Genomic DNA, 11722 nt, shown 5'->3' with positions numbered 1-11722 from the left:
ATCGCTTTCCATTGCTTCGCGGATGACACCCAGCTCTAGTTCTCCTGCAAACCCAGCATATCACTCCCTCCCACCTCCGTCACCTCCTGTCTATCTGAAATCAATGACTGGTTTTCTAATAATTTCATGAGGCTTAACAGCGACAAAACAGAAGTTATTCTTTTCAGTACAAAATCAATACAATCCAAAGTTGGCAGTTTTCCCATTCCTGTTGGCCCCTCCATTGTTTTCCCATCCCCTCAGGTCAAGAGTCTGGGTGTCATCCTTGACAGCACTCTATCTTTCCATAAGCATAATAACACAACCCGGTCAGCCTACTTCCATCTGCACAATATCAGTCAACACCGCCCCTCCCTTTTTCCCTCATCCACTTCTATTCTGGTCCAAGTCGAGTCAAGTCAATTTTATGTGTATAGCCCTTAATCACAGACAGTCTCAAAGGGCTTTACATAACCACAATCAACATCCACTGATCTTAACCCCCAGGAGGGCAAGGAAAAACTCAAAACCCCATTGGGGGAAAAGTGAGAAAACTTGAGAAGGGACCACAGATGGGGGGGAAACCCCCTTCCAGGATGACCAGGCTGCTTTGGATGCCAAGTGGGCAACATTTGACACATACAATGATGCTATACAATGTTAGATGAGATAATGTGAGAGTCAATTAAATGAAGTGCTGCAGGAAGATGACTTTAGTGGAGTGGGTCCTCATCCAGGACCGTAATCGCCATGGCAGCATATCCGAGGTTGAGCCTTTGATCTTGAAATAGTCAGTTTGGGGTAAATTCAGAACAGCCACTTCCAAGTGAATCACCATCACCTAATTCCCAAGCCGTGGAATTGGGAACAGAAAAAAAAGAACAGAAATAGTAAACAGGCCAACAAGTAGTTCAACGAAGTGCTGAAATATAGGGAAATCAGAAGAGGTGCTGCATGAAGACGACTTCGGCAGAGAAGGTCCCTCCCCGGTTGGTCAGTGCCGTAATCTTCATAGCAGGTCACCATCACCTAATTCCCAAGCAGGGGAAGAGGGGGCAGAAAAGAGGAGAAGCGGCAGTAAACAGGCCAACAAATAATTAAATTAGATGCTAAAGTATATAAATAAATGTCGCGCTGCAGGAAGACGACATCACTGGAACAGGTGCATGCCCAGTTTGTCAATGCCTTAAATTTCCTAGTGGGTCACCGTCACCTAATCCCCCAGCCGGGGAAAAGGGGGCAGAAAAGAGAAGATAAGAGAAAAAGCGGCAGTAAACAGGCCAACAAATAGTTCAACTAAATGCACAAGAGTATAAATGCGTCTTTAATAGTGTTTTGAACATTTCTACTGAGGTGGCGCCTCTAATACCTGAGGGTAGTACATTCCAAAGCATTGGTGCCCGAATAGAGAACGCTCTAGAACCTGTGGACTTCTTTTTGGCTCGCGGGATCACTAAAAGACCAGCATTTTGTGAGCGAAGGTTTCGGGACGGAACATATGGTACCACGAGGTCAACGAGATAGGAAGGTGCTAAGCCATGCAATATTTTATAGGCAAGTAGCAGAACTTTAAAATCACATCTCAAGTGGACCGGAAGCCAATTCAAATTGGCAAGTATCGGGGTAATATGATCAAACTTTCTTGTTCTAGTCAAGAGTCTAGCTGCTGCATTTTGAACTAACTTTTAATACTAGACATGGGGAGACCCGAGAGCAAAACGTTACAATAGTCGAGGCGAGACGTAACAAACGCATGGATTAAGATTTTTGCATCACAAGTTGATAGAATTGGGCGAATTTTAGCAATGTTACGCAGATGAACAAATGCAGTTCTAGTAATATTTTTAATGTGCATTTGAAACGACATAGTTGTGTCAAATATAAGACCGAGATTTTTTGTTGAATCCTTTTGGGCAATTTATCGATACTCATAGTGGTGTCTTTGAAAAAGGTACAGATGACGCGCTGGTCCAATGATCAGCATCTCGGTTTTATCTGAGTTAAGACGCAAAAAATTGAAAGACATTCATAGTTTAATTTCGGCAAGGCATGCCTCTAATTTATAGCAATCACACGGATTCGTTATATCCAACGGCATGTATAATTGCGTATCATCAGCATAACAATGAAAACTAATGTGATATTTCCGTATAATATCACCAAGCGGTAGCATCTAGTACCAATCCCTGCGGAACTCCGCGTGTGATCTTACAAAGATCAGAAGACGCATTGCCATGAATTACACGGTGCGTCGTCTCCGACAGATACGAATTAATCCAAGAAAGCGCTGAACCTGAAATGCCAACACAAGTTTCAAGGCGTTTTAATAATATGTTATGATCAAGTGTCAAAAGCGGCGCCAAGATCGAGTAAGAGTAATACAGTGAACCCTCGGTTATCGCGGTTAATGGGGACCTCGTAGCGGTCGCTGCTCGGGCCCTAATAATAATTTCTACAAAAACAATAGGGACCTCGCCGCCGTCGCAGCTCGGGCCCTAATAACAATTTCTAGAAAAACAATAGGGACATCGCAGCGGCCACTGCTCGGGCCCTAATAATAATAATAAAAATAATAATGATTTCCACAAAAACAATGGGGACCTCGTAGCGGTCGCTGCTCGGGCCCTAATAATAATTTCTACAAAAACAATAGGGACCTTGCCGCGGTCGCTGCTCGGGCCCCAATAATAATTTCTACACAAAGTCCATTGTGGTGACCCGCCCCCTTTTAAGTAAATTCAAAGTGGCCGACTTCCTGTAAAACCTAGCTCATTGCTCCAAGAGACTTTTTTGTAGGTCTTGGTCTTATACATACAGTGAACCCTCGCTACTTCGCGGTTCACCTTTCGTGGGTTCAGTGCTTCGCGGGTCTAAAAAATATTCGGGGGCATTGTAGTTTCGCCGAGCGGCACGACAGGGCGCTGGAGCGGTTAGACGGCCGGCGTGCGCCGAAGAAGAGCGTGGGCGAAGAGGAGAGTGGACGAAGAAGAGCACGTTCCCCCGGACACGATCGGTGGCGACGTTTCGCGCGGTTCGGACCGTACCAGAGCTCCGGCCGGCGTGCGTGGCAGTTAAGCCGTAGAGGAGCACCTTCCTGTTAAGGATGTTTCTATCAAAACAAGCCTGAACAAATGAATCAACCAGCCAAGATTGTCTGTCATTTACGCGTGGGGCAGCCCTCGAACTCCGAGGCGAAGCCAGCGTGTTCGACTGCACACATGGTTTTTATTTGCATCAGCATAAGCAATTTGAATATGCAATACATACAGAATGGAAAACTTGACATTTGACTCCATCCCACTTGCCCACCCTCTTCCTGCCTATTCTAACGGTTTCAGCTTACAAGACACCTTTTGTTCATACTTCTGCTTATTCTAACAGCAAAAGTTCACTCTGAACTTCATTTGACCTGTGTAGTGTATTTTCACAAGGCTTAACGTGTTGAACTTATTTTATGGCCATGACGATATTGTTGCTTTAGAAATACCAAGCCTTGTGTTGGACCTCCCTAAATGCAGAAGTTACAGCCTTAAGAGGCCTCGGGCCCCAACATTATCTACGAAGGGTTAAAGAGGTCATCAACACCCCAAGGGAGGTGTTTACAGAAAAGGGTTCTGGCGTTGGGGAGTCACATTCGCGAGGAGGCCGTACCTGGCACCCGTAGCTGTCGAAAGTTTAATTAGAGGCCAGAAAGATACGAATGCATGTGCAACAAAGGGGGCCTGTAAGATTAGTTATAGTTTGAAACTTGCTAAGATGACAAACTAAACAACAAAACTAACAGATGAACATACAAACTTAAATTTCTTTAACATATCCCTCCTGTTTATCAAGTTTCAAATCTCATCATCAAAGGCTGTCGCTTGAGGGGGGAGAAAAACTACCCAAAAACTCAAAAATTCTTGGAGAAAAGGGTAGAAACCCATGCCCCGAACGAGAAGCCCAAAAAAATAATAACAATTAAAAGATAATAAAGCAAAGCTAATGCAGTTTTTGGTCCAATACATGTATGTACAAAATAAACCCGGAACATCAAACATTCACAACTGCAACTCTTTTCTGTGATGCAAGTTACATGAATCAGTGACCTTGAGCGTTTTTTCAGAGGCTGCAGGTTTTATTTGATGTGCGTGTAGTCAGCAGTCTGCGCCTGTGCAACTCGTCTGCGTTTGACGTTGTCCTGGTCTCGAGGTTGTGCGCTGACCAGGCACAGCCCTGCAAGGAAGTAGATGATGCATCTGGTCGACAGGGCAGTGCCCAGTTGCTGTTCGGCGGCTTGCTCCATCCTTCCGAGAGGGGTGTGTTTGCCACGGAAAACCCTCTTTCCAACTGTGGTCTTTTGTTGGTACATTGGAGTGTACGTGGTGGAGATCCTCTCCAAGGGACTTGCGTCGCTCAGCCTTCAGCAGGGACCGGAGAAGCTTGCACTGCGACTGATGGTTCCAGCCGCCACGCCCCTCGACCTTTGCTGCCGTCGGGGTCACTGCAATCACCTGATGAGGGCCGTCCCAGCGTTCACTGTCCCAACGAGGTCGTTTCAGCACCTTGAGGAAGAGTTGGTCTCCCACATGGACGTGGTTTATCTGTGGATCAAAACACACTGGCCAGTAATTGTGGTCAAACATGTCTTTCATGTGGACTGGGACAGATGTGCCAGTTGCTGGTGGTTCTGATGAACCTGAGAGTCTATGTGTGAGGCCATATAGGATAAAAAGGGGATAGTGTCCTTCCTTCGGCTGGCACTATCCTCATTGCTGTGATTGAAACACAGTCTGGCCATTGTCTCTTTTTTTTTTCTCTTTGTCTTGATAAGTCAGTTCCATTCGTGCGTTCCACAAGTCCTGCAGACTGTATGCAAAATGACGCTTTGAGTCAATTTTGCAACAACTGTCCCACTTGTTACAAACATTATTCACAAAATGCATCATTTTCACTTTAAATCACTCTTGAAATTCCAAATGTCAGGATAATTCGATTACACAACACTTTTTCCAACTGTTTTAACATCATCATGTGTTGTTGGAAACAACGTAATCCATTTTGAAAACACATTAATTATAACCAAACAATATTGCAACCCAAACAACTAACACTTTGTCTAAAAAAAAGTTTTTTGTTGAAAAGTCTATATGTGGGAACAATTTCATATCATACTTCCCCCTGTTGACACACATGTGTCACTCATGTTACTCCTCTACTCCTCAGCAATGTTTGCACCTTTTTTCTCCCAATGTGTGCATTCAATTAGTGGTGTATTTTTCCCTGGCGTGAGATCAAATTGTCAAGTTGATTTGCTGCGTGTGTGTGTGTGTGTGTGTGTGTGCATTACCCCTTGCTGCATTGTCAGCGAGGCAGTATTCAATTGTAATCGTTTCATTTTCTGTTCAGAAAATTTTGCATTTACAAATACTTATTTAGACGTGCTTTATGCACAACTTTTCTTTCATCTTTTGTGATTTTTTAAAACGCCGTTTGCCCAATGTCGACAGAACACATAAACATATATCTTGGCAGTCAGTCCAAATTGTAAAATGTTTTTTAGAAAACATCTTACAATTCTGGATCAGCACAGAAGTTTCTGCTGCTTGTCCTGCACATACAGATTTTAATATCCCTTGAAACAAAATGCTTTGTTAAAAAAAAAATTCCCACCCCTTTGCGGCCGTCAAAAAACTGTCTCTCCAGTCGGGAGAAAGGTGTCCAAGAGGTCAGGTCGCTGTTTGGTGGTAATTTGGACTCGGCTTCCACAGTCGTGTGGTGTGCCTTCTACTGGTGCGGGAAAAAGTGACGCTGGGCTGAGCGCACCTTATCAGTGTAATGTGACAATTAGGTCGCCGTGCAATGTGAATGTGGTGGGTGAAGGCTGCTTGATCCAATTGTTGTGACTAATATGCAAGTGATTTCATGAGCCCTGCGCGTCTGCAGCCACACAAGGTCATGAAACCATTTTTTGCAGTCATTGTTTGCTCAAATGGCTCATAGTAATTTGGTAGTGCTAATACATCTTAATCAATGAGTTCACACTTGACAAGTTCAAAAGCTTGTCAACCTCAAGTGTTCAAACATTTTTTTTTCCTCAAATGTCATTGGCTTGTCATAAATGATGTCCAGCAATAGTCGTGTGATTTCTAAGTACTTTGCAATCCATGCCTGGCAATAATTGCGTACACCTATAAGGGACATCATTTACTTCTTTGTTATTGGTTTTAGGGCTCGGGCAACGCCTTCTTTTTGCTTGTCACCAAAAATGCGCCCCTTTTCAGTCAAAATGCGGCCTAAATATGTGACTTCCTTTTTTAACAGCTGCATCTCATCGGTTCAGTTTGATGACGCATTAAGTAATTCTCGAGGTCAAACATATGTTTAATATCTTCCTCAATGTCCTCACTGTTGTCACTGTCAGAGGGGGAATCCAGAGGTTTGGACATCAACTCGCAGTCCGAAGCCCCACTGGGGTCCCGGCCTAGTCATTCATTTTCCCAATCGTACACTTCCTTAAAACAAGTTCTCAAACCCTTCATTCATTATGTAAATTACTCGTCTTCTCCTTGGCCGCCCTCGTGTGCAAGCCTATCCTAGACGCTCACAGCAGAAAAAGAAGGGAGGGGGGGGGCCTCACTGTTCATACGCCAATCACGCGGTCCCCAGGCAACCAAGCTGCCAGGGGTTACGCCCCCTACCAAAGGCTCCAGTTTACTGGCCACTCCTCCCTGCCAATTTACGAGCAGGCAATCTCAAGCCAATGGCAACAGCTCCTTCCCCCTAAACTTTCCGCTCGTTCCAATTCACTTACGCTTTCCTTCTGGCATCTGCCCAACCTACTTTACCTCTCAGTCATCTCCAACCCCCTCTTAACTTTCCGCACATCCTATTTCACTTACGCTTTTCCTTCTCAACCTACCTTGCCTCTCAGTTAGAGAACCAAATTCTGCCCCCGCACCTCAGGTTTGACACCACTTAAAATTCAAAATCAGGAAACACCTATGCTTTTGCAAAGATTCCTCATGTTCACTTTCAAAACCTTCATTCCATCTTTCATAACACCTACTTCTCTCTTTCAATTCATGCAACCAACTCAGTGTCTTACATCCCTCAACCACATAGGTTCTCATTCTGTTACTCTATACAGTTTTCCACTTGCAAATCTGCCTATGACACCTTTCTCACTTGCCCTATCATTTGGACTTCATCAATCCTTTCTATGGAACATTAATTGTTCCTTTCCCTTTTCTACACATTCTTTTTCTTTCTTTACACATTCCTTTTCTTTTCTTATTAACTTCCAATCTCTACACTGCAAAGTTTCCCTGGACTTTACTATACTACCCAATACCCCAATTTTAGAAAATTGGACCAGTTTGTCAACACCTAGGGTGTTCTAAAAACTGGTTTCTCATCAGTAGGACAGCAACTCAATTTTCCTGTTGTGGCAATTCTCACTTCAACTTTTTCAGGTGGAGATTTCTTGTCTATTACATCCACAACAGTCTGCTGTTTATAATCCTACTGTATTACATGGGATAAAATACCAAGTGGTATTAGTAATCCCCAATCGCACACACTCCAGCTCACTGACTCAACCCCCACCCTTTTTCTTCTTTGTTCTCACACACACACATAGTCAGACTCAGACATATACACGGGCCCACAAAACAACACACACAGTTCTCAACATTGAACAGCTACAAACGAGAAGCTAATCAATATTTTTCAATTTCAACTAACCTACATTTTTCCTTTATTTCAAATTCGGAAAGTTGACAGTTAACTTCCTTCATCAATTCTGCCGCCATTTCTGACAGTCTTAATTGTTATGGTGTCTAGTTATGGTTCCTCAGTGTTGAGAAAAATTCAAATTGCCTGACTTTGGGTTGAATACCAAGCTTCTACTCCCAATTTGGAGCGGGTATTCCTGGGTGTTTTTACTCACAACCCTCGGTCAGTTTTAGATTTCTCAAACGTTGGACATTCATACAATACACATACACACTCACAGATTGATCAGTTCTGTGTCTGTGAAAATAGATAAACTATTTTCGTCTTCTATAAATAACAAACGTTGTACTATCACTTCCAAATATAGTAATAATTACATCTGTACTCTACCAGAAATAAGGACCCCTAAATCTGTCTTCCAGAAAAAACAACAGTTAATTCTGTACTATCCGAGCAGATATAATCAACTACACTTGTACTCTCTACCAGACAAGGAATGCCTTAATCTGCCTTCCAGAATAAACAACAGTTAATTCTGTACTGTCCGAGTCTTCCAACAAGTCTTCCAAAATAGCAAAGTTAAATCTGTATTTCTTCCAGAAAATAGCTAAGCTAAGATGTACTATCTCTTCGGGTAAAGGAACTCCCTGAAACCCTACTATCCTTCAAAAACCCAAAAAAGTTTTTTACTATCTGTTGTATACAACCACTGACCTGTGACAATCTCTCCGCTGGTCGAGACACTCGCGGTTCATGGATGAAGTCTGTGTTCTCTCCGGTGGAGGATGGCCGAGGACCGGCCTCCTGGAAGAGAGGACTTTTCACGATGGCGCCGTTTTCAGTCGTCGTCAATCGTCCACCGCAGATCACACGTTTTCATCCGGCATTCGAAGGACCAAGTAATGTTAAGGATGTTTCTATCAAAACAAGCCTGAACAAATGAATCAACCAGCCAAGATTGTCTGTCATTTCCGCGCGGGGCAGCCCTCGAACTCCGAGGCGAAGCCAGCGTGTTCGACTGCACACATGGTTTTTATTTGCATCAGCATAAGCAATTTGAATATGCAATACATACAGAATGGAAAACTTGACATTTGACTCCATCCCACTTGCCCACCCTCTTCCTGCCTATTCTAACGGTTTCAGCTTACAAGACACCTTTTGTTCATACTTCTGCTTATTCTAACAGCAAAAGGGAGCATGTTCACTCTGAACTTCATTTGACCTGTGTAGTGTATTTTCACAAGGCTTAACATGTTGAACTTATTTTATGGCCATGACGATATTGTTGCTTTAGAAATACCAAGCCTTGTGTTGGACCTCCCTAAATGCATAAGTTACAGCCTTAAGAGGCCTCGGGCCCCAACATTATCTACGAAGGGTTAAAGAGGTCATCAACACCCCAAGGGAGGTGTTTACAGAAAAGGGTTCTGGCGTTGGGGAGTCACATTCGCGATGAGGCCGTACCTGGCACCCGTAGCTGTCGAAAGTTTAATTAGAGGCCAGAAAGATACGAATGCATGTGCAACAAAGGGGGCCTGTAAGATTAGTTATAGTTTGAAACTTGCTAAGATGACAAACTAAACAACAAAACTAACAGATGAACATACAAACTTAAATTTCTTTAACACTTCCCCGGGCACGGGCGGTGCCAAGCGGCCCCTAAGTTTAACCAAATGGAAGCTCCGGAGGAGGAGGGCATGCTCGCGTCACAGTAAGCCGAAGAGGAGCACCTTCCCCTGGCACGGGCGGTTCCAAGCGGCCCCTAAGTTTAACCGAATGGAAGCTCCGGAGGAGGAGGGCATGCTCGCGTCACAGTAAGCCGAAGAGGAGCACCTTCCCCGGGCACGGGCGGTTCCAAGCGGCCCCTACGTTTAACTGAATGGAAGCTCCGGAGGAGGAGGGCATGCTCGCGTCACAGTAAGCCGAAGAGGAGCACCTTCCCCGGGCACGGGCGGTGCCAAGCGGCCCCTAAGTTTAACCGAATGGAAGTTCCGGGGGAGGAGGTCGGGCGTATGTCACAGTTAAGCCGAATTGGAGCACCTCTTCCGCCCGGGCACGAGCGGAGCGCGAGGCTGTCCGTTATGAAAGAATAAATAAATAAAGAATGCCACCTTTTTTTCACAGGGCACACCGGACGGCGTACCATCAGGTTAAAGTCGGAGTAATTAAATAAATACAAAAAGAATGGCTGGGGAATAAAAAAATAATAAGTTTTAATAATAATTTGGTTTTTTTGTTATAACATGAATTTCACTCTCTCTCTCTCTCTCTCTCCCCGTATATATATATATATATATATAAATATAAATATTTATATATTTATTATATATATTGTGTATTTTTTTTAAGCATTTTTGAAGGTGCGCCGCTACTTCGCGGATTTTCAGTTTTCGGTCCCCATTAACCGCGATAACCGAGGGTTCACTGTACTCCATAAAATTTACAAAAAGCGAGGTGAAACACTCAACCAGGGCTGCTTTTTTGAACATTTCTCGAGGGCCATGGCGAGCCATTTAAAAAAAGCTGCACAACTAACGTATAAAATATTGATAAATTTGCTCTGCCTGATGTGTGTGTCAAGTTTCACGAGTTGTCGTTCATATTTAGAACCTCATAATCAGCGTTGTTTTATTGCCGAACCGTGCAATGCCACTCCCACAACTTTTCACGAAAAAGGATGAATTTCGTATTGTGACATCCTCATGGCCGAAACAGTCCTCCGAGCATATATGAGGGCGACCTTGTTGAGTTGCACGGAGAAAAACATCCAAGAAAATAACTTGTATTAGCTTTTACCAGTTGGTGGCGCTACTACTACGATGAAAAATAAGTTGGTAGATGTCTTCAGGGCTGAAGTATCCTCAAATGTGTACAACTTCGAGAAGATAGGATCATCTGAGTCATGTTGCCGGAGCTTTTGTTGCCACAAAGTACAATCGGACTTTTCAGCACCGTAATAGCCACGCCTTTTGCCAAAACGTCACAAAACTCGGCAGAGAGTAAGATCATTGTCTTGAGTCTTTTCTGACTAATTTTCAGTCGGATTCGTCAAAAGGGCACGGTGCAGTACGTGAAAATTAAAATAAAAACACATTTTTGATTCCACTTGGCGGCGCTGTGTGTATAACAAAATAATAACATTAAGATGTCTTCAGGTCGGGACATTTTATTTACAGGTGAAGGTTTGGATTTTTAGGAGCATGTGCAGGGGAGTTATTAAGCATTCATTTATTTGTATTAGGTTCATTTTGTCTTCTTATTATTGATATTTGACTGATTCATTAAAAGCAGACAATTATGTTTTAGGTAAATTTTTTACCTGACATGTTTCGGCGAGTCTTTCGCCTTCTTCAGAGTGTCGCATGATGGTGTCTTGAGACCCGTCTTTATCAGCTGATGTTCCATGAGGGTGTGACTTACCTGTCAAAAAAATTAAAAATCAGAGCAGTAAAAGAATAAGCACAACATGAACATTACAAATCAGCAATCACTGACCACTGCAAAAGGGAAAACCACATCATGGACCGGGAGAAGGGCAGGGTCATCCGCACCGAAGAGAACAAACAACAGCGCTGGATCAGAGAGGCCATTGAGATCTGCAAGCGAGGCATAAAAACCATGAACAGAGACAAGGGAGCCTTCATCCTCTCTACCACCTGGAGCAGCATCTTGGCGGAGTGAACGGACAGCGGGGGGTGTGACTTGCCTTCATTCTTGTGACAGGTAAGTCACGCCTCATTGAACATCAGCTGATAAAGACGGGTCACAATACACCATCATGTGACACTCTGAAGAAGGCGAAAGACTTTCGTATTGTGACATCCTCAAGGCCTAAACACTCATCCGAGCAAATATAAGGTAGATTTTGTGAACCTGCCCGGAGAAAAACATCAACGAAAATAATTTGTATTTGTTTTAACCAGTTGGTGGCGCTACCACTGCGATCAAAAATAAGTTGGCAGCCGTCTTCAGGGCCTGAATATCCTCAAATGTGAAAAATTTCGAGAAGATGGATCATCTGAAT

Source organism: Idiotropiscis lumnitzeri, unplaced genomic scaffold, assembly GCF_059441095.1.
Source record: "Idiotropiscis lumnitzeri isolate Australia: NSW breed Sydney's pygmy pipehorse unplaced genomic scaffold, RoL_Ilum_1.0 HiC_scaffold_23, whole genome shotgun sequence".
Classification (NCBI taxonomy): Eukaryota; Metazoa; Chordata; class Actinopteri; order Syngnathiformes; family Syngnathidae; genus Idiotropiscis; species Idiotropiscis lumnitzeri.
The sequence above is the reverse complement of the archived record's forward strand: the minus strand, read 5'-3'. Positions refer to the sequence as shown.